The sequence below is a fragment of the Pithys albifrons genome, chromosome 6, assembly GCF_047495875.1.
Source record: "Pithys albifrons albifrons isolate INPA30051 chromosome 6, PitAlb_v1, whole genome shotgun sequence".
In the NCBI taxonomy this organism is placed as follows: Eukaryota; Metazoa; Chordata; class Aves; order Passeriformes; family Thamnophilidae; genus Pithys; species Pithys albifrons.
Genome location: NC_092463.1, coordinates 21,742,253 through 21,765,461, shown reverse-complemented (window position 1 = coordinate 21,765,461; position 23,209 = coordinate 21,742,253). Strand labels below are relative to the sequence as shown.

The 23,209-nt window shown below is 38.6% G+C and overlaps 1 protein-coding gene across 3 annotated transcripts in view; it reads left to right on the top strand.

Annotated features, from left to right (window-relative positions):
• The window catches only part of NRXN3 (neurexin 3), a 1,004,771-nt gene that overhangs the window by 919,887 nt on the left and 61,675 nt on the right, over window positions 1-23,209 (top strand). The gene's annotated exons all lie outside the window — the stretch shown is intronic.

The following is a 23,209-nucleotide window of genomic DNA, read 5'->3' as shown; positions in this document are numbered from 1 at the left end:
TAGAAATAGAAGAGTTCTGACATGTAGGTTGATGCCAGCACAACAGGCACTCCCAAACTCTCTGACACTGAGGGAAATTCAGTAATGTTCCAGGAGTGGAAAGCAATGCTTAATTTGCATATGAATTCACATACATATTTCAGCCATAATGTATTCCTGAAGTATTGCTGATTTGTGCTTTGCTCTTTTATAAGAAATAATCAGATATGAAATCAACACCATTTATACCAGAATGCTGTAAAGACAAGTTGTAGGGTGCTTCTGTATCTGACTCTACATAGGGTCTCTGCTGATCCCAACTTCCCAACCTCTTTGCTCACTCATCCTCGTGAATGATGCAGAACTGCAAGAGGAAAAGAACATCCATCTACTTCTTCTAATAGGTAGTGGTCACTTTGTCTCATTGAAACTTCTCATTCCTGCTTCTTGCTAGCCTGCCTCTCATCCAGGATCATTTTTCCTAGGAAAGAAGAACTCAGGAAAAAAAGGTTATGATCTTCTCTGCCAAAGGAGAATATATTTTCCACGTGAATAGGTTAGGCTGGTAAAATGAGAGAAAACAACTCTACTAGCTATTCACAGAATATGGTGAGTTGGAAGGGACCTACAAGGATCACGGAGTCCAACTCTTGGCCTTGCATAGGACCATCTCCAAGAGTCACACCATGTGCCCGAGGCTGTTGTCCAAACTCTTCTTGAACTCTGTCTGGCTTGGGGCTGTGACCACTTCCCTGGGGAGCCTATTCCAGTGCCCAAACACCCTCTGGGTGAAGATCCCCTTTCCAATATCAAACCTAAACCTCCCCTGACACAACTCCAGTCCATTTGTTCAGGTCCTGTCACTGGTCACCACAGAGAAGTGATGAATGTTTGCCCCTCCCCTTACACTCACTAGGAAGTTATAACTGCCATGAGGTCTCCCCTCAGTTTCCTCTTCTCCAGGCTGAACAGACCAAGTGACCTCCGCGGCTCCTCATATAGCCTCCCCTCAAGGTCCTTCACCATCTTATTTGCCCTCCTTTGGACACTCTCTACTAGCTTAATATCTTTCTTATATTGTGGTGCCCAAAACTGCACACAGTACTCAAGGTTTGGCTGCCCCGGTGCAGAGCAGAGCAGGACAATCCCCACCCTCGACTGGCTGGCGATGCTGTGCCTGATGTCCCCAGGACATGGTTGGTCCTCCTGGCTGCCAGGCCACTACTAACTCATATTCAACTTATCGTCGACCAGCACCTGCAGGTCCCTTTTCACAACACTGTTTTCCAGCATCTCATTCCCCAGTCTGTAGGAACATCCAGAGTTGCCCCATCCCAGATGCAGAATCCGGCACTTTTCCATGTTGAACTTCATATTGTTGATGATTGTCCAGCCCCCTAATTTGTCAAAGTCTCTCTGCAGGGCCTCTCTGCCTTCAAGAGAGTAAACAGCTCATATTCACTGCCCTGTTCCTGTGTATGACAGTGACTAATAAACAGAGTGCTAATGTAGATTCCTGGGGTCACTGCTAGATTTGAGTAGAGAGTGCTCATTCTGAATGGGGTTATCTGATCTGCTACAGTACAAAACTGAACAGGAGATGAGAGAAACTAGTGTTCTCTCTAGGTACGTGAAGGGGCAGGATATTGTAACTGGAGGGACTGACTGATGCTCTGATCTGCTTTGGGAAAGGCTGTGCTACCTATAGATTTTTTGAACTGCTTAGTAGAAAATTGGAGGAGGTGACTCAAAAAAGGTGACAGAAGTGTGAGTTATCAATTGGAGTCTTCCAAAAAGGCACACAATTTTCTTGTTCTTTTCTATATAGTGACTTCTACATTGTGCCCTGTCACAGCTTCCATTTTTTGTGTTTGACAGCTTAGCCTTTTCCTTTAGAGAAATCCAAGAGCAGAGGACTAGCATTCTCCTATCGTGCATGTCCCCAGTTGCCACTAAGTGTGGAAGTCTGCCTTGGGCTGAGGCCAGAACAGATGCCTCCAGGCTGGACAGCTCTGAAGCACATGGTAACTAGATAACTCATGTATGAAAATCAAAGTGTATCAGTTCTGTATTCAACAAAGAAAAAAGCAACCAAAATTAGGGATGAAAACTCTCCAGAAAAAGGAAGGTAAAACTTGACTTTCTAAATAAGGTATGCAGTAATCAAAAGACTTTTAGCTGACATGTACAATTTCTACTCTTTTTCCTTTTAAAGACACTATCCTTAAAAACTGTTCATTATTCCTTGAAAAATGCAATTTCAAACAGTTGTATCATGCGTATTTTGGAATTCAACCTGGTTGGAATATACTTTAACAAAGTAAGGAGAAATAAGAATTATATGCTTCTATTTGTCTTCATAGCTAAACAATCTGTTTTACATATACACACATGGATAAATAGAATATGTGTTATATGGATCCATATATATGGATATATAAAACCAGATATATATACATTATTATAGCACAGAATTAGAAATCAGATCAACCTGAACCTGTTTTCAGATAAGGTGCTGCCTTGCTTTGTGATACTGAAGTCAAGACTTGAACTCTAACTTTCTGGTCATTAAATGTGAAGACATAGGATGGAGCACTCCTAATATAGTGCCCCATTAAGTTAAGGGTCGTAAAATACCTTGAGACTGGATGAAAATGAAGTGCATAGAGGAATGCAGAGTAGTGTTATGTCAGATAGGAGACACAGGACCTAGGACCATCCAGGAACTTCAGAGGAGAATGTCTTGTAGAATAATCTTAGATTGAAACAGTTTATTTCACTATGGGATGTTTTAAAATGCCTTCACTAAGTGCACACTAGGAGTAGTGATTGTTTTGCCCAAAAAGACAGGAAAAAGGCAGGGAAATAGGCTGAAAGGGTACATGGTGACCATCTGCTGAGATCTTTCCATGTGTTTGTTAAGAACTATTTCAGCTGTTCTGACACCCTGCCTGAAAGGATCTAAACAACCTGCAGCACACAGGCATCAGAAACAGTAGCAAAGAAAAGTGATCCTAGGCTCTTAAGTTATCTGAAGCCGTGTTATAGGAAGCAAGCTTCCCCTCAGTTTCCTTGATGACAAACCATTTCAACAAGGGCTTCTACCGTGATTCACTTGTGATGAGCTTTTGAGGTAGATATGTACTGTTCTCTCAGAGACAGGAAAGTAAATGCAGAAAGCTCAAGTGTTTTACCTAAGGCTGCAGAGTGAATCAGTGCCATGCCAAAGGGTGAATCCAGAGTATATGACTCAATTCACTTACTGTGACTATATGGTGCTGTCTCTGATGGATGCAGTCATTTCAGTTACGGCTTATGGCTTAAAATAGGTATCAAAGAGGTATTTTAACTAGCATAGTACCCACCTTATTTCCATGGTGTCATGGCCTATTCCCATTTGCCCAAGAGCATTTCTGATACCTTCAGCATTTTTCTTGCAGCTGTTTTCTTTTTTTTTCCCTTTTAAGCAAGTATTGTAGATAACAACTGTGAAAAGAAACTCATGAAACCACCTGCTCAATCTAGATAGACATTTGTCTGATCAATTCCTTAAAAAAAAACCTACTAAAAATGAAGCTTCTGCAACTTCCTTATAAAAACCTTTTCAATGTTTATTCACCTTTATCTTTAGAAAATTTGCCTATCTGAAATATCTATTCCTTCAAATTAAGCTCATGATACTTGTCATGCCTGTCTTGCAAGTCATGTTCTTTTGAGCACACTTTTACGTATTTTAATACTGCTGCCATGTTCAGGTTCAAATTTCTAGGCCAAGCAACAGGTTATTTTGCCTTTCTTCTAGTCTCTGTTTTCTAGAGCTCTGACTGTTCTTGTTGCTGTGTCCTTGGCAATCTCCAGCTGTTTGCCCTGGAACTTCACAGGCTCTGTAGCACCCGAACGCAGTGTTCAAGAGAAAGATTTACTGACATTGAATACATTGTACAGAAGACAGTACTAGACCTCTGGTTTGTATTTGTGCAATAGCTGGATTTACACCTTGGTTTATTGTTCCCCATTTTAACATCAGCATGTTTTTTGACTGCTGTGTATCCTACAATGTACTTTCATGTCTAGGTCCTCCTCTTCACAGGCTGATCACTCCTCATTCTGCAGTCAGGCAGATATATTCTAACCTATTGTAGAAATTGCATTTGTCTTTACAGGATTGCACATTTATATTGTCAATGAATTTTTTAAATTTCCAATTTCAGAATCAATTTGAAGTAATTCTGGTTTTCAGTTTTGTTGTGAATTCCCAATTTGATTAACCTGAGATTTTATCAACCCATTTTTTATTCTACCCTCAAGGTCCTAAATAAATGAAGTATTAATACCAAAAGCAGGACAAACCTACTTAATATAGTCTCCCATTTTCATTCAGAATATGTTTTTTCAGTTGGCTGTGTGCCATTGTATAGCAATATGTTTTCCTATGACATGTGAGACACTGTTGAAGGATACTCAAGGTATAACATGTTCCAGCTTTACCCTCATCAACAATCTATGGAGATAACTGGCTGCTTTGACAGACCTTGATTTTGAAAAACGTTACTCACCCTCTCATTGTCTTCCAAATACTTTCAGTTTGAATATTCTTCCTCTCTTTTCCACCGCTTGAATACTGAAACTCATAATCTCATAGAAAAGTTATGGGAAGGATCATTATCCTGATTTTCCCTCTCCAGCACCTTCCAAGTCACTGAATTTAATGCATGAATTGTTTTCAAAGTTCATAGTTAAATATCTGAAGTAACAGGATAATGATTATTACAGACAGAGTACCAGAATCAGGATGTTCAATGAATTATCCCTGTGTTGGTTTGACAGTGAAGGAGTAAAGGCAGAAATTCTACTTCCTAGAATGCATTACAGAGTTGTTGAGTAATTTCTTGGAAACTGTTCTATTGTAGAATATATATGCCTCAAACCTGTTCTTTTCAAGAAGAAAGAGATGGGTACTTAGATTAACAAAAAAGAGGTTTCAAATAGAATGGAGGAGCAAGTCCTTAACAAGTCAAAATGAAAAAGACTCATTGAAATAACTGCTGTAGAACAGAAACAGAGTACACATTATTTTGATACATATTTATATAGCTTGGGTATTGTGACTTTAGGAAAGTTGGTTGGATTGATAATTAAAATTAATTTACTGTATGAAACAGTATCTGAGTCAATATGAGACTGAAAAGCAGGGATTGATTGTGCTTCTCCAATCTGCCAGTATTAATTCTGTGCCATCCATGCAGTGAGTGTAGTAAAACAAACAAATGGGACATTTTTGTCTTTCAAAAATTCCTTGTAAGAACTGAGAAGGAAGCAAAGCTGTCAGATAGGAAACAGAAATGTCTGTCATTCATTTGAAACTGGCGAAGACAGGAGACTGAAAAAGGAATTAAATGCTTGATTTTCAGGTTAATAGAAAAATGGCAAAAGGTTAATGGAAGGGTGCCTCGAGCTTCAGTTTGAGGACCACTGTTAGTTAATCAGTGAGGTGGAAAAGGAAGTAGGCAGTGAAGTTACAAGGTTTGCAGATAATAAGAATTTATTTATGGAAGTCAGTGTTAAAGAAGATAGTGAGGAATTCAGAGTCACCTAACATGGGAGGTTGTATTGACAGCAGAACATCATATGCAATGCATTGTTGACAACTTCAAAAATAATGCCCATTGCAAGAAATAATTTGAATTGTTCATACACGTTACTAGGTTCTAAATTAACTGTAACCATTCAGCGAGAAAAAGATAAACCTAGGGGACATTGCCAGCAGCTCAGTAAAAACATCTGCTCATTGCATAGAAGAGTCAAAAAAACAAGCATTGCACTGTGATACAGAAATAATGGGTTTGAAAAATCCACTTATGGCATTATATAAAACGGTGGTACATCTTTACCAAGGATGCAGCATTTATTTCTGCCCATAGAATCATGAAATAGTATAACTAAAGGAAGTTCAAAAAACAGCTGCTAATGTTGACAAGAAACACAAGAGTAAATTACAGAAGGAAATACTTGGGAGGCTGTGGTTGTCACAGTAAAAAATTAGGCAGGCAGGCACAGGGAAAATTCCTGAACTATTTCGGAAGGAAATACTGAATGTTCTTATTTGTCCTTTCCAAAACTGCAAGAACAGAAGGATTTCAGAGGATTTGAAAGGTGATATGTTTGAAGATGATGGAAGAAAATGTGTTGTATTCAAAAGATAATTAACCTGTAAAACTAATTACAAAAAGAGCCTAAACTGAAGAATTTATCAGTGCTCAAAAGAGGATTAAACAAATGTATATTAATGAGAAAATTCTCAGTAATATTTTGTAGGATTCCAAAAAGAGATTTCAATTTGTTTTAAGACATTAACAGAAACCATTGTGGGCTTGTAGAGAAACAGTAGCTGTGGTTCATCCTGCCCCATGAGTCTTCTTCTGGAGACAGTAGCTGGCCTTCACTCTAGGGCGTGCATAGTACTGGTCTAGATAGATAGATTCATCATCTGATATGCTTGGGTAATTACTATCTTCTTAAGGTTGACATTAAATTTGGTGAATGAAAATTTATAAAGCATATTACAAATTCAGATTAAAGGGTTCATTGTGGTTTCCCTTTTCACATAGAAGCATCTATTGCGTAGAATATAAATTCATCAAGTCAGAGGACCTTTATCACTGTAAGGGTGTTAATGTAGCATGTGTTATATCAGTTGTGGTAGTATACCAGATTATAATTACCATTTTAGCAAAATATAGCCAAGAACAGAATCTATGCCATTATCCCTTGAAATACAAGAATTCAATGTATAATAGAATAACAAACTCCTGTGTATTATTCATCACCTTCTGTTTGAAGAAACCATCTTGAGAAGATTTTGAGCCTCAGAACACTCCTCTACATGTGTACATACCTTAAAAAAAGGTCTACTTCACTAATCTTATACATAGCAGCAAGGTAAACTGTACAATGATACAAAGATAAGGAGGTGCTTGTACAATTAAAGTTTTTCCTTGTTAGGAAATGACTAATGTGATCTAACAGTGAACTACACAGTGGATGAATAATTAAATCCATACTTCATTTTCATTCTTGACAAGCATAGATGATAAAGACCATAAACTCATTAAAAGATCACTTGCTATGTAGACTTCATTTTTACCTTCAAAGCATGCTGAAAAACCCCTCCATGAAATAATCCAGCATACATATGTATATAAAATCAAACCATCTTGCCCTTTAAAACCCAATAGTACAAAATCTTCCAGTGTTAAGCGCACTGAACATAACTAGCTGCACAATTTAGTTTTCTTAAGGAGAAATAATGCAGTTATCATTAAACTCCTTGGGAAACTAGCTTTAATAGTATTCTTTGGTTATCAGAGCTATCATTTTTCCTTCAGGCAGAGCTCAGGAAATGCAAAGGCAAAACCATCATTGAGTGTGATAATGAAGTCAGTCCATTTCAGTGCAAGACCACAGTAATTCTTTATCACTCCAAACGGGCTGTGGGGCTGAAAGCTGTTTTTCTACTTGGCAAAGTTGCTGAGTTCACAGATAACTATCATTTTTGGAGAATGTTTTGCTGCATGTGGAAGTGCAAGAATATAAAAAGTACTCCAAAACCCTTCAAAACTCAAGAGATGGGTTTACAAAAGTTTCCACAAAAGAAAAGAGAATTTCACTGCTTCTCAGAGCTTCTGCCTACCTAAGATTTTCATTCAAACAGGGAACTGACTATATTTATACTTCAGCTCATATGTCTGTGTTTCATTATACTTTGCACCTTGCACATATGCATTGCACACTCCTGCTCACATTTACCCTTTCTCACACAATTGTGTAAATTTTTCAGTCACCAGAACTTATCCTTACCCACTCTCAGAATAAAAACTTTTTCACAGAATCACAGGATCACAGAATCAGTTGGACAGGAAAAGACCTCTGAGATCATCAAATCCAATCTGTGACCAAACACCACCTTGTTAACTAGACCATGGCACTAAGCATCACACCCAGTCTTCCAGTAAACACCTCCAGGGATGGTGACTCCACAACGTCCATGGGCAGCCCATTCCAGTATCTAGTCACCCTTTCTGTGAAGAATTTCTTTCCAATATCTAACCTAAACCTCCTCTGGCACAGCTTAAGACTGTGCCCTCTTGGCCTGTTGCTTGTTGCCTGGGACAAGAGGTGGCTCCACACCTGGCTACAACATCCTTTCAGGTAGTTGTAGAAAGTGATAAGGTTATCCCTGAGCCTCCTCTTCTCCAGGCTAAACAAGCCCAGGTTCCTCAGGCATTCCTCATAGGACTTGTGTTCCAGACCCTTCATCAGCCTTGACCTTCGCTGGAACCACTCCAGCACCTCTATGTCCTGCCTCCCCTCTTCACACATATATACACAGAGGCATACAAAATTATATTAGATACATAGTATGTAAATACAAATTCTAATCTCACACAAAGAATGAAAAAATATAAGCATCAGATAAAGTAGGTAATTAGTTTAAAAGTCATAAACAGGGCTAAATCTTTCTTAAGTTCTTCTCTAAATCATTGATTTAATATTCATGAAAGTATAGAATATGCTGAGTTGGAAGGGACCCCTCAGGATTATTGTGTCCAACTTCTGGCTTTGTGTAATCATGTCATGTGCCTGAAAGTATTGTCTAAATGCTTCTTGAACTCAGACAGGCTTGATGCTGTGACCGCTTCCGTGAGGAGCCTGTTCCAGTGCCCAAACACCCTCTGGGTGAAAAGGCTTTTCCTTATCAAACCTAAACCTCCCCCAACTTAGGTTCCTGCTATTCCCTCAAGTCTTGTCACTGGTCACAAGAGTGAAGAGATCGGTCCCTGCCTCTCTGCTTCCAGTAATGACGATTTTGTAGACTGCTATGTGGTCTCCCCTCAGTCTCTTCTCCAGGCTGAACAGACCAAGTGACCTCATATGGCCTCCCCTCAAGGCCCTTCACCATCTTATTTGCCCTCCTTTGGACACTCTAATAGTTTAATATCTTTCTTATCTTGTGGTGCCCAAAACTGCACACAACATCCAAGGTGAGGCTACCTCAGTGCAGAGGAGAGCAGCACAATCCTCTCCCTTGACTGGCTGGCAACGCTGTGCCTGATGTCCTGCAGGACACAATTGGCCCTCCTGGCTGCCAGGGCGCTGCTGACTCCCATTCAACTTGTCATCAACCAGCACCCACAGGTCACTTTCCATGGTGGTGCTCTCCAGCCTGTCTGTACACATTAACAGGGTTGCCCTGTTTTAGGTGCAGAATCCAGCACTTGCTCTTGTTAAACTTCATATAGCTGGTGATTGCCCATCTGTCTCGTTTGTCAATATTTCTCTGAAGGGCCTCTCTTTATTGACTTGCAGCCAGTTACAACAGCAGGGCTTCAGCATGTCAAACATCTACAACCTCAAATGCTTTAAAATCCATTTCCACTTTCTAATAATCCCTTCATGTATTCCTGGGCTTATAGTTTAATATATAGTGCATACACATACCGATACAAAGAGGCAGCTGCTTCTGATGCTATGAAATGAAATTTGTATCCATCTTGTTTCCTGTTACACCTTTTGAAACAAATACTTTTGTTGTCCTGGGACAGATGATAAGCATACAGTAACTCTCAAGAGGTCAGAAGTTATGGTGTCCTGAACTTGCAGATGACAAAACTTGAAGCATTGTTTAGCTGTACCAGCAGTCCTGATAAAACTAGATGAAGGTTATTTGGGACAACTTATGTACTGGAAACAATTTTATACGAAGAAATATGAAACAAAGGGCCTCTGTAACACAATCAGAGGAACAGGGTTTTTAACTTTCTACAGTTGCTGTTAGAGACCACAGAGAACTGCTTGAATCCTGATGCATGAAGTACTTTCACTAAGCCAAAAGCCACTGAAGGGAACAGTGATGTTTCAGAGATGATGCAGTATGAGCCGTATGAGTCACACCAACAAAAAATTAAACAATTAGGTAGCCATAGTAATCGTTATATCTACTTCTGAATTTAGTGCAGCAATAGTTGAATTAGAGCCTCTAGCTAGTGTTATGTACAGAGGAAATGGGGATGTTTCAAGTCAGATGATGCTGTAGATGATGACATAACACAAGGTTCTCCTTAGCTTATCTGTGCTAAGATCCCATACTGCTATGCAAATAGCAAATGATCCTGTAAGTAGGCTATCTGCCGAGATTGTCAGGCACAAACAAACAATTTCAAACCAACTTTGAACAGATTTGCCTCTCCTGTGATATTTTTACACGCCACTTCAGATGCCTAAATAGGAAAAAAGGAGGTAAAAATTAAAACATCAGCTAAGATGATGAGAAATGACACAAATTATGAATGTGCATTGTTTGCTAAATGATACCAAAGCAAGAACATTGTAATAGACATTACACATTTTAGAGGGAGCATAATAAATGCTTTAGAGAGATGCATTGAGGGCATATAACTAGGTATGTTGGGCTGAAGCTATGATTAAATAAATTTTGGCTGAAAGCAGAAGCAATTTCATAAAAGCAAGATTTGGTAAACTGTGGAATAGTCTCCCCAGAAAAGAATTCAAAACATCCTTGCTCAGCAAATTTAAATCTGCATTGTACAGGTTTCTGCTGAATGTATTGTGTGGGATTCTGCTGTACTGGCTGTGAGGAAGGCAAAAGTGGATTAGATAAATATGCTGAAATACATACCTTTCACTTCTATTTTCTGTGGTCTAGTTTATATATAACAGAGTCTTGAAGGGGCTTAGTCCCAAAAACACTTAGGGTATTTACTTCTAAAGAAAGCAATCAGTTAAGAAATTGAACCAACCTGAAATTCTTAAACAGTGATATTTTTATAAAACTGTTTCAGAGAGCAAAGTGGTGGTCTGTGCCAGCCAAACCACTACAGCAATGCTAGCAGCCAGCCAGTTACTCCTGCCAGTGGCAATCGCTGTCCCCAGTGTGACCAAACCAACAGTAACAGCTGCTTCTATTTTTGTCATGACTCCCATGGCCACAAGGAAAGGCAGCTTGATTTTATTTCAGCTGTTTCCTAATCACAGTCCCATCTTTGCGTCTCGTCCATAGCTAGGGTTCTAAACTCCCCACATATTTTCCATACTGAAGAGAAAGTGGCATTTTAGTGTGCCACGACTTGTGAAATGTTAATTGAAGCTTCATGTTGCAGATGTGATGCAGAGATTATCTTTTCTTCTCTGCAAATGATTTCTTCTTGGCATTTTGGCTGGTGTCTACACTATATGACTTTCAATGTGAACTTTTGTCAAGGAGCCAGTCTGAGCTGGGACTGACTCCAAGATGTATTATGTCTTTTCTGTTTTTTGCTCTGTGACTTTGTTTTCTGTTAATGGCTCATGTGATTCAGAGCTGCAGCAAAACCAGGTACTGTGTGCTCAAGTCAACAGAGCAGACAGTCTTCCTTCACATCCTACTCCAAATCCAGACTGTTACATTACAAAACATTAACTTTGAGCTGTTACTGACTGCTATTAAAACCTAGTCTAATAAACAGTACATCAGTTAACTCCACCTTTTTGGCCTCTAACTACCTTCTGCCATTGGTAAAATCATTGTAAACACCTGCACAAAATACTGTAGTCCTGTACAGAAATAGGCAACTTAGCTTTGAATAAATGTGCGTGAATATTAGGAGTAGTTTAGCCACAGAAGCCCAGGGCTCCATGCAGATAATTTTACATTGTTGAGAAACAGGCAAAACTAGCCAACATAGTATGCAGCATTGCATGGCTTTATTGCTTCCAAAATTACTAATTTAAATTGCAAGTATTTTTTCACAAGACTAGACTGTGCAATTTCTGTACCTAATACATAGAGAACTGCACACCTGAATGGTCCAAAATTATTATCTCTTTTTCATTAATGAAAGAAATTTAAAAATACCTTTGTCTTTCAAATCCACACTGGTTTAAAAACTTCCATTTAGCTTTATTAAAAGAAATATTGCATATCTATGCATATTTGCTTTTACCAAAACTTAGATATTAGTTTGTATGAATAGGTACCTTTGTTATTCAAATACTCTTCCAATGCACAATTTTGCATGTACACTTCTGTTATTTCGAGTTTCACAGTCACTGAATTCTTCTTCTTATATACACAATTATGTAAAATTATATGGAATGGAATTATGCTAGTTTTGAATCAATAAACTGTGGACATTCAAATGATCTAGAATATTTCTGCTACTGGATAGCATTAATAAAAGTTGCTCTGAATTTTACAATTTCTACTGTTGCTAATGGAACAAAGATGTGTTTGCCTTGTGATTGCCTCTAATCATGCTTGGCATAATTTACTGTAATTATGCTTAACTCCATGTGCTTAACTGGCTGATGTGCCTATGAATTGACCTTGTATTTCCCCATCTATTCAACCTATATATGTAACATGTAAATAGTTGCACTCAGCATAGCATGATGGTAGGTTGGAATACTAGAACATTTCTTCCTGGATACTGAAGTACAATGTGAAGGCTTTTCTTGTCAGAATAGTTTGGGAAGAGTTTTCAGAAGAGGATAAGATTATCTCATCCTTTATGGCATTTAAATCAGTAGCAAGACTCTGCAAAAATATTTTGGTTTAAAATTGTCTCTGTCCTTTACAGTTCTGTGGTTAAAAGGTTCTTCAGGTAAGTCAAAACACTGGATGTCATCTGCTCCAAGCTTCTGTGAGCTAAAATAAAAAAAAATCTATAAGGTGTTTGTCAACGTACTTCTTAATATGCAAAAGTAATGGAGAAATATTTATCAAAAAGAAAATATTCTGTCCCATGTCCCATCCAGTGTGATACAGTCAGAAGTTAATGCTCCATGAAATATTTTTGCATTTCTACGTTGGTTTTTTTATAACTTTTTACAATTCTTGGCAATGAACAGAGCACTAAATGTTTTAGGTCCCTAATAGGCTGCATATTTGTCTTTCTAGTCTGCTCAAGCTTCATTTCCCTCATTTCTCATATGCATCTTTCTTTTGCAGAGTGTAAAAGCTGTGTAGCAATGTGCAGAAATAGCACACAACAGTTTAGAACAGGAGAGGCTGGTGATTCAGGTTTAAGTAGGTGCAAATCCACTTAATTCCTAAAATTGCATTTTTTAATCTCTGTTTTCATGGAGACCAAGGAGAAAAAAAAAGCAACAAGAGAATGGCATATCCAGCTCAGACTTCTGTAGGTACTGATCCAATAAAAATTTAGGCCTGCTTCTCTGGAAATGCTGAAAGACTCTTTGTTATCCAAGAAAGTGAAGCATTTACTCAATCATTTAATACTTCATGTGTTATGATACTTCTTCAGTTACCTTATGGGAAGAATTGTCATATATCTTTGATTTTACCTTTATGTAGTGTATTTCTGAGTAGGCAACTCTGTACATAGATGGTCAGAGCTCTGCCCACTTTCATTGCAGAAATTGGACAGGTCATATTGGTTTCTGAAGATGTAGTTATGATTGTACAAATTAGTTTGCATGGTGAAAGAAATTAGCAACCCTGGCTGAGATACAGTAATTGACTACATAAATGCAAAAGGCACTAGTCAAAGCCATCAATGAAGGTAATTAGGTGAAACTGCTTTTATTTCGAATAGGAACTCTCTGAAATTTTAGCTTTATTGCATTAGGAGATACTACAGTGATTGCATAACTCAAAGATTAGGACATAGATATCATTTTTAGGAGATCAGTACTGGGATAAGATGGCATGCTTCAGAGCATGGTGGAGTGTGCTGTTGACCCCAGACATAGAAAACTAGAGAGAAATATGAGTGAAGATCTGAAGTTGTCAGAACTGTGAGAAGAGGGGGAATACGTAAAAAGTTACATGCTACCAGTGAAGAGGATTAGCAGTGGTTTTTCAGGGCCTTCAGGTGAGTCAGGTCAGTGTCTTCAAATGGTTGGTGTGACCCATCTATAATAAAGGGTGCCACAATTTTGGATGGAGATATGCTTGGCAGAGCTCTGCATTTGCGCCCTTTCTTTTCTAGTGAGCGCTATCAATTTGTCACATTTTAGGAGCAGTAAAAACCTTACCTAGATTATTAAGAGAAAAATAATAATAATAGCTCAATAATTTTCCTGTTTCTGACAAGTAATGTGTATGAAAACACGCTGTCAGAGATCTCTCTGACTTCTGGCTGCACCACCCCACTGCTCACTTCTAATCCTTTTGGTCATTTTTTTCCACTAAGACATTGTATTTATTTCTGACTCTGACAACTGTTTGAAAAGTTGTATGCCTTCTGCACAGCACTGTATTATGGACGATGTATTAGGAGTCATATATCCAGCATGCCTTCTTTGCGGGTACCTAATAACTGTGCCTCTGCTCCATAAAGAAAAAGTCTATGACAGGTTTATTTATCTTTTTATTTCCTTGTTGTGCTCTGCTCCCTGCTGAAAAAAAGCTTCCTTTTCACTTCAGCCTCCTTTTCTCTTGTCTGGTTTGTAAATGCTAGATGAATTTCATTTGCAAGGATTGCTTTCCTGCCCCACAGACTGCCAGTCACAAAAAAGAGACATTACACAGGCTGCTGTTTGCAAAGATCAAGCAGAAGTTTTGGGCTAGAGGGAAGAAAGTCTCCTTTCCCTTCAAGATCAGGAAGGACACAGTATTAAAATCACTTGAAACATAATCATGCCTGTACTTTTGAAGACTTTAATTTTGATCTGATTTCAAATAGATAAAGGCATCTGGTTTAGCTCTTTTCAGTTTCCTGCCTGCTTCTTGCAGGTAGAAGAGTTGTGCTGATGTTGGGAAGGTTTCTCACAATTTACCATCCTAAAGAACTAAATGCTTCATGCATGTTCCATGTACATGATGGGAGTTAAACCCAAAATATCTGCTTCATGGAGAATAATATTGCAAGGATAGCAATTCAACAATCTGATGCTGGATGAGTCAGTAAGACCAAGAAGAGAAGAGAAGGGGTATTCTCTTTAGTTACATAAGAAAAACTTGTCCTAGGATGCATTGTTCCCTCCCATACTGGCCAATATGTAAGGTGAGGTGAAAAGATTACGCCATGCTTAGAGATCTCCAACAAATTCATCAAAGCGTATATAGCTACATATGATGCCTTACAGTACGCTTCAAATGACCACATACATACTTTTTGCCCAGAGAATATACAGTCATGTGTTCCAAAAAGTGATAGAAAAGTTCCAAATCATGTCATTCTGTCTGCTGCAACTATTTCTCAGATCCACATGCATACTCATGTGTCTGTGTTCTATGCTCTCCCACACATCATCTTCCTCTCTCACACACACATCAATGCTCTCAGGTACAGCAAAGTCCTTCTCACAAGCAGTGATCTCATTCAGTAGACTGTAGGCACCAAGAAACACATGCATGAGTCCATGCTTACACTTACCATATGTAGTAGATGCAGTTTCCCATGCACACAGACAGGTCACTTTGGCATAGTCCTTAAAAAGCTTTCTGTGGTCTGCACATGAAGGCAGAAAAAACAGCTCCAGAAAAATGCAACCTCTTTGTCTTTTATAGGAGACTGCAGGGAAATTATAAATTTTATAAGGTCACCTTTGTACAACAGGCAGTGGGAATTCATTAATTGATCTAACAGCAAGCATTTGAATAGGATTTAGGATTTTTGTGCAACTTTTATTTTAAATCACTGCATTTCCCTTTCACACCATTTCCTTTTCAGCTCTGATGTGGATAGGAAAAGCTCATGTAAATTGCAGGCAGACAGTGATGATAGCTTTAATGGAAATAGCTCTTAATGAGGGTATTTATTTAGCTGGGCTGCCATGTACTAGATCCCCATACCTGTTTCAAAATCTGGTAGCAGCAGTCCTTTTCTATTATTGTAAAAGTACATCTCAAATAGTCATTAGCTCTGCTCCTGCTAGCTTAGCCTGAGGGAGTTTTTTTTCCTCTAGTTCACTTGAGAGAACCACTGTCACATAAAAGCAGAGTATCCAAGTCTCAGTGTTGAACTCTGCATTAGCTGTCCTGTTACAGGCAGTAAGAACATTGTGTGGTCACAGTTAGGCTCTTGGTTTTTTATCTGCTGCTATGTCTTTGTGCTGGTTTTGGCTGATGGGCTTGTGTAGAGATTGATCAAGTTGCTTTGTAATGCTGATATATAACTCCCAATAGGATATTCCCCACTTTTTATCTTCAGCCCATTCAGTGCAGGAGGAGTGAAGACAATCAGTATATTGTAGAAATAAATTTTGAGATCGGTTTTATTGCCACTGTTTGCTGGTTGCCCACAGGTATCCACCCAAGCTTTCACTGAGGTACTACAGAGCAAATCTTAACTATGACTTAGAGAGTAAACAGGAGAGCCTTTGTTATGGAGTTGAGCACTGCAGAACCACCGATACAGTAGACATGAGAAGAGCATTTTATCTAAAAAATAATGTGCTTTAGTGATAGTTTTTTTTTTTACTACTGCAAGGCATGAGGCAAATGATTATTATAGTACACTGAGTTTCTTGTAGTGTCTTTCATTCTAGCAACTCAGAAGACTTTAAAATTCAGTCTTCTTAACCATCTTGGTGAAAATAAAATTATATCCAGAGCTAACTGAGGTTATCAACATTTCAGTGGATTTGAGCAAAGAAGAAAATTCAAAACCTGAATCTTGGGAGAATTGGGTCAGTTCAGTCCTGTTATGAATTTCCCTTAAGATCTTAGGGAAGATAACCTTATGGTGCGTTAGTCCCTCTCTTGAAAGTGAGGTTAATAGTCTACTCTCAGTTATGGGGACAAAACATAAAATGTGTTCAGATGCTATAATAGTGGTGGCCCTATAAGGTGTAAGTCTAATACCAGAACCAGTAACTGAAACTAGAAGTCTGGACTTCTGCCTCTGACTACAGTAACAACATTACAGTTGATCTGTGGGTTTGTGTTTGGAAAAGGTTAATAATAGAAGAAACTATGTATCTGTTCTGTAAGGTCTGCAATAACACTTTTTATCACTGCTAAAGTGACATGGCAAGTCCTCCTTGGATTTCTGGTTTCTTAGCTGATGTTGCATGTGCAGTTGTTTTTGTCCACATGGAAATCCTCTCAACTTCTCAGCCCAAAACTACATCTCACTACCTTCAGAACTGTCAGTCATCATACTGGGGGACTTGCTTTTGTTTTGATCACCACTGTTATGATTAATCTCGGAATGGTGACTCCTTTTGCTTGCCTGCAACAACTGCCAAAGACAGTAGCCTGATGAATACAGTTGCAGTACTTTGTGTAAAAGAGTAAAGTGATAACACTCTGTGGAGTTTATTGGAGACATTGCTGTAATTGCTTCTTGGATCTTGGGATGGTAAGATCCTCAAAGCAAAAGCACACACAACTTGTGCAGAATCATAAAAAGCCTTTCTACTCTGAGGTTCACAAGTTCAGTCTCCTTAAAGATCTATGCAGGTATCTTTCTGCCTTGCTACTAGAACTCCCTAAGTGCCTGCCACAGTGCTTATGTTTCAAGCAACCATTTTTGAGTGTCCTTTCATCCCTCCTGTGCAAGGTAATAGCAAATTATTGAAGACACTGAAGAGTTAGCAAGGAAGAAAGAAGTAGAAACCTGACACTAATTATCTGATGTGAATTTACTCGAGTGACATTTATAGGTTTTAACTCGTTAGGCCATCTGCTTTTACTTCCCAGATGAGGTCCTTCCCTTAATCAAGGCATGGCTGAAAGACTGCATGTGTTTGCAAAGGAAAGTGGGGAGTAAAATGAAAATCTCTTCCCATGGCTGCAGCAAGCCCATAAAGTCAGAATTTGGCTTCTGTGTTTTCTTTTGTTTCTAAATCAAGTCATGAAAATTGATTCTAGCTGGTTTGAAATCATCAGCATTAAAGCAGACATTACATGGTCTTGTGCTTTTGGTATGTCTCACACTAATCTCTTTTGGGACTATCTTCAACAGTGTAATAGCACATGTGGGAGGACCTTTTACTCTGACCTTTGAAGAATCACTTGTAATAGCTATGGCATTTGCACAAGCACTGTTCTTTTGCATTTAAGACTCGCTTTAGCAGTAATACCTAAAGGATATTAGTCATCTTCTAGTGATTAAGTAGAACATCTACGTATTAAAAAGAGGTTCATGTTTCAAACATAATCTTTCTGTATTTCACTTGTTGTTTGCCTTAAATGATAAGATTTTTAAAGTCAATGCTAAAACTCTTCCTGGTAACTCTTGAGTGCATTTCAGGAAGTAGTGAATGACCTAATTAACAATCAACTTACAAGCCACTGCATACCCTAAGCATGATGAGTGTCATGGAATGAAATTTTCTCTCATTTCAGAGATGATATTTGGTGCTGGCGCTCACAATTTCCACTTGAATCAGCACATCATTCAATACCGGCATAGATCAGTTCCCAAGGTTTGTAGGGATTCACCCTGCAAGCCAGAACCTTGAAAATATTATACCTCTCTGTGCACCTCAATTTCTCCATCTTTCAGAATATTAACTTGTTACTGCATTCAAATGGAAAGCAGTAGAAACAACCAAGACTACTGGATTCTTCTCAGGTTACTTTGTTGTAAACAGCAGCTTCCATCTGGCTGCTGTTTCTTTTTCTCTCATACCATGAAAGTTTTGAGCATCAGGCAATACAAGGAAGACAGCCAGGAACAGGAGTAGATGACAAATTCAGCTGCACAGTTGGAAAAGTTCAGTGGATTGCTTGTTTCTTTTTTTTTTTCCCTGCCAGTGGTTATTAAACTTCTCAAGTAATGGCTGCAAGCCCCAGGAGGCTTCCAGGTGAAAATCATTTAAGCTTTTCCCTAGCAGACCTGATGTGGGGAGAGCCAGCATGTGTGCGAGACCAAATTCCCAGGGCTCTGCAATTTGGCTCAACCTTCACAGGAATGCAGGGGTGTGTGGCAGCAGCACAACCATCTGTTCCAGCAGGGCGTTCAGCTCTGGTGAGCTCTTCTCTGCTCTCTGATTAATTGCAGCTGTGTACAAATTAGTTTTCTCAAAAAGCTATTTATTGCTCTCATATTAACTGCATAGGCATTAAACCACAAACAGACAAAATAAAAACAATAACATAAATGTTCAACTCGGAGACCTGTTTTCATCTTGGTCTTGTGGCAGCAGTGCATGATGAGTGATCACAGGCTTTCCTGATGGCTGAGGAGCTGATGTTCTGTCTTTGTCAGCAGTTAATTAAAGCCCCAGCATGGTGCTGTAAGCACAGGGCTGCAAGAGGTGATGACGGAGGCACAGCTGTGACACCTGTACTTTTGGAGTCTGGGATAAATGGTGCTTTTCTGTAGTGGCAGGAGGCAATATGGGCAGCACTGCACAGTCAGGTGTGGACAGTTGTGCATGTTCCCTGAGCTCACTGCAGGAGAAAGGCCATCTGGCTGCATTAACACAGGACAATGCCCACAGATGAAGTCCAGCTGTGAGGAAAGACTTCTTTGTAGAGACACAATCATGAGGTAATGTATATAATCATCTTTGGCACCAAACTGGCTCAAAGCACAGCCTTGAGTGCACTTTGTGTGCTGTCAGGTGCTGTTTAGGCTGAGGATTTCACTGATGTCCTGTCCATTTGTGTGTCCATACGAGGTTCACACTTGTGAAGTGTGGAATGTTCAGGCCTGTCCAGAAATGCTTTATTAACAAGGAGCTACTGCAATGGCCTTTTCAAAGCAGGTCTAGTCGTATCAGGATACTTAGGGCTATAGCCATCAGCTCTTGAACACCTCTGAGGATGCAAGTCATGCCCTATACTTGGGTGTAGTGTTTATGTATAGCATAAAATATTTGTTTCTTTTCATGTGAAAATTCATTAAAAAATGCACCTTCAGGGTCTAATGTAATACAAATGCATCCTTAAGACATAACTTGAGCTGAGAAGTTTTATTATACTACAATTTATTTTATTATCTTTTAAAAACAATGCTCTGAGCTTCAAGAAGAACATGTATTACTGATCTTAAAGTGCTTATTAAGCAACACTTCATGAGGACAATGCTCTCTGAACCTAAGATGGTTTTAGTTTTCTTCACTTTAAAGGCAGTGAAACTGAGGCAGAGAAGAGCCTTGTGCCCTTTTTATGATGTGGCAGAGAATACAAAGGAAGAGGCAAACACAAAGAAACAAGCACCTCTGATTCCAGGTTCTTCTAGACCTATAGTTTTCTTCTGAAACAACAAATAAAACTAGAGAAATGCTGAGTATGCACACAAATATTACACACAGAATGCATTTCAGTAAATTGTGTTTTACTCCAAAGTTTGAAACTTAAAAAGTTACTCAGTGTGATAACTTTTTTCATTCTTTTTTTTTGTACATAGAACATACTCTAGAGATAGTTTGATCGTTTCCCACGATTATTAAAGCTGAATATTCATTCTATACAAAAGACTGCAGAATTAACAATAGATTGCAATTACATGTGCCCTCAAATGGGAACACAGGCTTATTACTTGTTTCAAGTAAAATAATTACTTAGAGGAGTGACACATTGATTACTAATTCTTCAAGAAGTTATTATGCCTTACTATTTGAAAAACAAAGACTTGAAGACAGAAATATAATTCCTGCTAGATGTTGCTCAATTTGATGCATGATTTTGACTCAAGTAATTGCTTCGTTAAAGCTAAAATGTGCTGAAAGAGTTTGAGTTTACTTTTCTAGTGCTACATAATAGAGCAACTAGTATTAATAATAATAATAAAACTAATAGCCTGCTGAGAATGAACTTTTGATTTTTATTTGCTACCACAAAAATAACATTTAAAACTGTTGATCAGTTTGAACGACTTTATAAACTGGTCAATGCAGAAGCACAGAAATACAAATACATCAGCTTTTTATTATTATTATTATTATTATTTTATTCTTAATTGCTGGTAGACGGATAAAAACTCCAGTGATCTGGAGGTTATATGCATAATGCGGGAGCTACAGTTGCTTCCTTGCAAATTTTGCAGCTCTCTAAGTCTTGTGTCTCAGTTGGATTCATTCACCACACTATCCCCTTGTGAGTTTTGAATACTGAGACCTGAATAGGAAAGTGATTTGCCCCAAAAGTGGAGATGCGAATGATTAGGTCTGTCCCATCAGTGCAGTGCCAAATCCAGGGAAAAGCAGTGGGCCTTACAGTAAGTGTTCATGATTCCCAGTTTTGTACTTGTTCAATGAAATTAGGTCATGCTCCCCAATACTTTAGTAGCAGGAAGCAGATGGCCTCTCAGCTGGCTGTCTGGTAATGAAATTATTAAAACTGGGGGAGATACTAATACCAATACTACCCATTCATCTTCATGATTACTTAGTAGGAGGTTGTTCCTGCTTGTGAAAGTCATATTCCTTTAAATAGGCAGTGTCCAAGGTTTAAAAAAATACAGTTGGCTACATTCAGCAGAGATAACATCCTCATTTTCTTTAAAATACTTTGGAGTTTGTGACAGTCACTGCTGTTACGTCTCTTCATCATCCAAATAAATGCATACTCTGCTAAATTATCCCTGCCTAAAGCAAACAGCAGGTCTTGGGGTGTTTGTTTGGTGATTTTGTTTTATTTTTTTTCTAAGGCTAGCAGTAAGTTATTCCCTTCTAAGCTTTTAAGAGTATTGCAGCTTCCCAGGGAACATATCAGTGACACCAGAGAAGCAGATACCTTCGTGGGAGAGTTCTGACATGCTCACACAGGGACACTCAATTTCCAGACTTGCAGGCTCCTAATTTGAGTCCCAATTCAGGAGTGAGGAGCAACTAGCACCTAAAATGATACAGTTTAGTTTATTTTGCTGGAAGACACAGACATGTTATCTCTCCTGTGCAAGAGCTGCTTTTGAAAAATTATTCAGTGATTAGAAGGCTAGCAGGGTGCCACAGCAGCAGACAAGGATCTGTCTTCTGGTGTCTGGTCTTTAATGTTTCTCATGCTTGAGGGAAAGGTGTAATACTTCCATAAAGGACTATAAAGGATCTTTATACTCATAGAAGTATTAAATTATGATTTTGAAGTTGATGACTGGCTTGTATATATGAAATCTGAAGAACTGACTTTGTTTCTTTTTATCAGGTATAACCTAAGGTATTACCAAGTGTCCAGTGTCCTTTTCTACTCACACCTGCTTTTCAGTAGCTGTTCTATGGGGCCATTACTTGCAAGTATGGAAGCACGAAAAGCCTTATGAAAATAGTGTGTGTGTTATTACTGAAGACAGGAAAGAGAAGTCATCTTTCACTAGAAGAACTGTAAGCAAACTGATTAGTGAATGAAAAAGCTTTCTGGAAGTCAAATTCTTCTTAAAATTTTTCCCCAATATGATGAGACACAGTTGTTTAATCAATCAAGCTGACTTTTGCCTGAAACAAGATTAAAAGTAAGGCACTGCTCTCCCACTTCACCAGTAACATTGCAATAAAATCTCTGATAAACCTCTGCTCTTTTTTTGCTCTCTTCTACCACCCTTTTGCCCAAGCAAAAGCCACCAGTGACAGAGCAAAGAGATGCCTTGGCATACAGACAGATTGCTGAACTGCCACTAGGGATATCTTCTGCTACATTAGCATGGTTTTCACACACATCCTGCCATGTTAATTGAAAGATCTTTAATTTGCATGTGGGAATTATCTGATTGACTCTCTTCCATGAACCCTCTTTATAATTATGCAAATGGTCCAGCACAAAGGAGAAACAAGTAATTTTATTAACTTCAAAAGCAATGTGTTCAAAATAAAGACGACAATTATGAAACATGCTGATGATTTACTAAGCACAAAAAGCAGGTCCAAGAAATATATTCTTGGCCTCCTTAGCAACTGAAGACATCTGTTTTATTGTAAATTTTACTTAGCTGCTTTGCAGATATAAAGGCATTGAGTGACCATTCATTACACAATCCAATGCTGATGCTTTGTCTCACTTCTGATCAAGGTTTCTTCTTAACATCTCCTCAAGGACAGTCAGCATGGCTTGCTGTCAAGAAGAAACACTTCATATTCTGAAATAAGCCAATCACTTCATCCAGAGTTGGCTTTCCTCCAGCTCGTTTCTGTGAATTATAGTTTGGCTTGAGTAGTTTCTTCAGCAGCTATCAGAGAGCTTAGCTGGGAGTCACGGTCAGTATGTCATTTTCTAAGAACTCACAACTTACAGCTTTTTTTTTTCTCTTCCCTTTCCATTTGAAACAACCACTGATGAGTTTAGAGGTTTTTTGAAAAAAAGTTAAATGGCTTTGACATA